This window comes from Clupea harengus, chromosome 15, assembly GCF_900700415.2.
Source record: "Clupea harengus chromosome 15, Ch_v2.0.2, whole genome shotgun sequence".
Classification (NCBI taxonomy): Eukaryota; Metazoa; Chordata; class Actinopteri; order Clupeiformes; family Clupeidae; genus Clupea; species Clupea harengus.
The window spans coordinates 8,161,071-8,166,694 of NC_045166.1; positions in this window are offsets into that span (position 1 = coordinate 8,161,071).

A 5,624-nucleotide genomic window follows, 5' to 3' on the forward strand; every position below is an offset into this window, starting at 1 on the left:
TCTGCATCGTGTAGAGTAGAGCGAGGGAATCTCATGTGGCCAATCATACCTGGCCTTGCAGAAAATGAAAACATACTCCTGGTGATGTCATGCCACCTATGGCATTCTCCTGTAGTGCCGCTTTCTTTAATATGAAACACACTCTCTGCCTCACCATCGGTTCTTTAATATGAAACACACTCTCTGCCTCACCATCGGTTCTTTAATATGAAACACACTCTCTGCCTCACTATCGGTTCTTTAATATGAAACACACTCTCTGCCTCACTATCGGTTCTTTAATATGAAACACACTCTCTGCCTCACTATCGGTTCTTTAATATGAAACACACTCTGCCTCACCATCGGCTGGGCCTGGAGTTTGTCCAGAGGCTGATTCCATATGTAATGTATTTAATCTTAATGTGGCTGCTAAACATAGGTTTAAAATGTGGGCTTGCACTTCTACAACCCTACTAAAACATCTATAATTCTCTTTTGGGGGGTTGTCCGCGGCCACGGGTAACATTGTGGGCCATGGTGATTTCAGTCAGTCATTTATTACTATTACTATTAGCTAGGCAACTGTAGTCGCTAACCAGCAGCTCCATAGCCACAGTCGGGATCTTATCCCTCTCATAGATCTGTCATCTGCATGTAGCAGGACAGGGGAAAATGGACAATATGTAGGAAAACATCCTGTGCCCATATGCCATGTGTTGGTAATATCCGTCCTGCTCGTGGAATTGATGTGAAATAAGACAATAGCGCCTTTATGTGAAATGTTTACCCATTCCGGATGTAATACACCCATAAGGCTATGTTTAGTTTCGATCTGAGAGTTCAGCTTGAGTATGTTAGTGTGTGTGTGTGTGTGTGTGTGTGTGTGTGTGTGTGTGTGTGTCCAGTCAATTAATCATTTGTCCTGCATTCCAGTCTGGTGAATGTATCAAACAGGAGACGTGACACGTGACACGTGAAATTAAATCATTAAACCTTTTCCCAGCTTTCGGCAGCACACACGAGATTTATGAGCTTTCTATGCATTTACAACCCGATTTCTACACAGATAAATCACCAGGACCTGCCTGGTGCTGACCCAGATAGAGGGAAAGGGCAAAAGACGGAGAGATTGGGGTGGGGTGTGGTGGGGTGGGGAGCGGAGGTGTGGGGAGGGGAGGGGTGGGGAACGGAGGTGTGGGGAGGGGAGGGGTGGGGTGGGGTGGAGAGGGGAGAGACGGACGGTAGATGGAGAGGAGAGGAGGAGTGTGTGGAGCGGCCGCTGAAGAGGTGGGTATGCGATGTCACCTGTTATCTGCTTGGCCACATTCTTTGCTCTACCTCCACTGCTGCCCAGAAAAGCTTTCAACTCATACTCCTTTTCACTGTTCACTGCCATCTCTCTCTCCCCCCCTCTCTCCCTCTCTCTCTAGGTGTGTGTGAGTGTGTGTGTGTGTGTGTGTGTGTGTTTGTGTTTGTCTTTGTGTTTGTTTGTGTGTGTGTGTGTGTGTGTGTGTGTTTGTGTGTGACAAAGGTGGAGAGAGTGAGGATGTTTACATGTGAATGTGTGATGCACCAAATGTAATACAATTTGTGTGTGTGTGTTTATGTGTGTGTGTAGGTGGTAAAGGAAGGTAAACGAGGTTGAACAGTACTGAGTGCCGTCTGGTAATCATCAGCCTGTTGTGCTCACTGTTGCCGCTTCCCAGAAGCAGACAGCATTCCCCGCACTCCCAATCACTAAACTCCGAGCGGGATCAGCAGGAATCTGGGGGAGTTTCCTGTCAGTTTGCCTGTCCAACAGTCATTCCTACAGGCAAGCTTACACTACAGCCCATGCACACAGACACTCACACTCACACACACACACACACACTCACACACACACACACACACACTCAGAGCACAGAGCAGAACCCCCCCCCCCCACACACACACACATGTACACACACACACACACATACGTGCACACACACACACACATACATACACACACACTCACACACAGACACTCACACTCACACACACACACACTCACACACAGACACTCACACTCACACACACACACACTCACACAGGCACACACAGACACTCACACTCACACACACACTCACACACACACACACACACACACACACACACACACAGACACACAGGCACTAACCCTGATCCGCTGATTCACACACTCACTTAGATTTGTGCTCTAGCTTCATTCTCTGCGGGCTCACAATGGTTTCATCATGCCAGAGGCAGCATACGTACCTTAGCACACAGGTTTCCCTCAGGGATTAGTGCCATAGGTTATATACCGAAGGCAGCCATTAATGTCAGTCCATATACCGAAGGCAGCCATTAATGTCAGTCCATTCACGAGTGCTCCTCTGTTACGTGTGAAAAGTATTTTCCAATTGCTGGATGTTTCTTTCATAGGAACCCAGCAAGTTGCGAAACCCAGATATTAAGTGTAAAAGAAATACTAAATCAGACCACCTTTGACCAGTTGTTGTAAGAGTACTGAACGTACTCCAAATGGCCTCACTCACTCAGTCACTCACTCACTCACTCACTCACTCACACGCTCACTCACTCACTCACACGCTCACTCACTCACTCATTTACTCACTCACTCACTCACTCACACGCTCACTCACTCACACGCTCACTCACACGCTCACTCACTCACACGCTCACTCACTCACACGCTCACTCGCTCACTCACTCACTCACACGCTCACTCACTCACACTGAGCTGCCTCTCGCTTGCTCACTCACTCACTCACTCACACGCTCACTCACTCACACGCTCACTCACTCACACTGAGCTGCCTCTCGCTTGCTCACTCACTCACTCACTCACTCACTCACACGCTCACTCGCTCACTCACCTCACTCACTCACTCACTCACACGCTCACTCACTCACACGCTCACTCGCTCACTCACTCACTCACACTGAGCTGCCTCTCGCTTGCTTACTCTTACTCACTCACTCGCTCGCTCACTCACTCACTCACACTGAGCTGCCTCTCGCTTGCTCACTCACTCACTCACTCACTAGCTCACACGCTCACTCACTCACACGCTCACTCGCTCGCTCACTCACCTCACTCACTCTCTCACTCACTCACACTGAGCTGCCTCTCGCTTGCTCACTCACTCACTCACTCGCTCACTCACTCACACTGAGCTGCCTCTCGCTTGCTCACTCACTCACTCACTCACTCACTCACTCACTAATTCCCTCACCCTCTCACTCACCCTTCTCACTCACTCACCCTCTCACTCACTCACACATTGAGCTGCCTCTCAGCAAAGTGAAAGCAGGGCCCATTTGACGCAGAGGCCTTCGCAGTCTCAGTCACTCATGATTTGGTTCCAATTACCAGTGATTCAGTGAGTCAGTGCGGTGATGCGGTGAGTCATGTCCCGGCCCGGCTGCTAGGAGATGACCCGCTGGATGAATGTCCCCGTTCATATGCCGTGCATGCCTGCCTGCCTAAGCCTGGTTGGTTATTCTGGGCACGTGTCTGTGGCTCCGGCATTTGCCACTCTTGCCCATGTCTCCTGGCTTATTGTAATAAGAGTTCGGTTCTAAAAGGGTTCCATTAGAAACGCACCACACCTCCCTGGTGAAGTAGTCTCAACCCGGTTATGGACCATTTGTTTTTGTTCTTTCTCCCCCTCTTTTTCACTGTGTGTGCACCTCAGTGTGTGTGTGTGCACCCAAGTGTGTGTTAACCTCAGTGTGTGTGTGTGTGCACCTCAGTGTGTGTGTGTGTGTACCTGAACTAGAGAGCGAAAGAAAGAAAGAGACAGGGGAGTTTGAGACAGTGCTCTTTTACTGATCTCCCTGGTCTTTGAAATGAATTGCGGTTCAGGGAAGATTGCATGCAGCAGATCAGAATGCAGTGTGTGTGTGTGTGTGCACGTGTGTGTGTGTGTGTGCACGTGTGTGTGTGTGTATTTGTGTGTGTGTGGGTGTGTATGTGCACGTGTGTGTGTGTGTGTGTGTGTGTGTATGCGTGTGTGTGCACTTTTGTATGTGTGTGTATGTATGTGTGTGTGTGTGTGTGTGTGTGTGTGTTTGTGTGTGTGTGTGTGTGTGGGGGGGGGGGGGTTCTGCTCTGTGCTCCCAGACTGACTCCACAATTGCCCACTGGTTCCTCTGTATTGCTCATGGTAGACGGCGAGAGCAAGAATGAATACACATCTTACCCTGTTTAACAAGACATGAATCCAGCTGCACTTTCAAATACACACATCAGTAGGGGCCGTAAACATGCCAGTCTAATACTCACCCAGCATTTTAACCACAGACGCTTAGCACCCGTGTGTGTGTGTGTGTCTGTTTATATGAGGAATATGAGCAAGTGCGTTTGTCTGTGTCTGTGTGTGTGTGTTGGAGGGAGGGAGGGATGATCATCCGCCCCAGAATCCCCCATTTCCCCAAGGTTGTAATTTAACGGCAAACCCACAAGCAACTAGAGTTTCATCTATAGACAAACCTCCCCTACCTCCCCATGGCCAACAGACAGCTTCAATCGCCCACAACTTTCAGGATGTGTGTGTTTGTGTTTATGTTTGTGTGTGTGTGAGAGACAAAGGTGGAGAGAGTGAGGATGTTTACATGTGAATGTGTGATGTGCCCAATGTACTATAATGTGTGTGTGTGTGTGTTTGTTGCAAAGGTGGAGAGAGTGAGGATATTTGCATGTGAATGTGTGATGCGCCAAATGTAATATAATTTGTGTGTGTGTGTGTGTTTGTGTGTGTGTGTGTGTGTGTGTTTCATCTATAGAGAACCCTCTCCTACCTCCCCATGGCCAACAGGCACCTTCAATTGCCCACAACTTTCAGGATGCGACTCAACCCCACCAACCCCCAACCAGAATGTTATTATTAAAATACTTCTTTCTCTCTCCCGGTCTGTGCTGGAAATATGAATATATAAATGAATGTTTGAAATGTTTACGTTCACTTAGTCTGTCTCCATAGTGACTGAGTTTGATAGGATATGTGTCTCCAAAGTGACAGAGAAATGTTGTATGAACAGCGTCCTCATGCTGTTTACATTTACATTTACATTTAGTCATTTAGCAGACGCTTTTATCCAAAAAGTAAGCGACTTACAATGTATACACATTTTACATTTACACTGATGGCACACTGCACATCAGGAGCAATTAGGGGTTCAGTGTCTTGCTCAAGGACGCTTCGACAGGGAATCGAACTAGCAACCTTCTGCTTACTAAACGACTTCTTTACCTCCTGTACCACTGTCGCACCCCGCCCCCTGTTTGAAACTTAAAATATGGTTTTACTTTACCCATATATGTAGTTTCACTTTACCCATGTATGAGTGCTACACTGCTGTATAGGGTAGTCTTATTTTGTCCTCTGGTCCTCCTATGACCTAGTTCGTCTTGGGCAGGGGTTCTCAAACTTCTGCAAGCTGGGCCCCCCCAAAGCTGGTTAAGGGTAGTTGGGGCCCCCCCATCCGCCCGCGGCCCGCCGCCACCGCCCTCAACTACACCACCATATATAGATAGATAGATAGATAGCGTATTGTTATTGATAGGCCTGACATGTCAAGGTTAGGCTATTGTTATTGTTAGGCCCATACAGACAATTATTATAACTATTTAT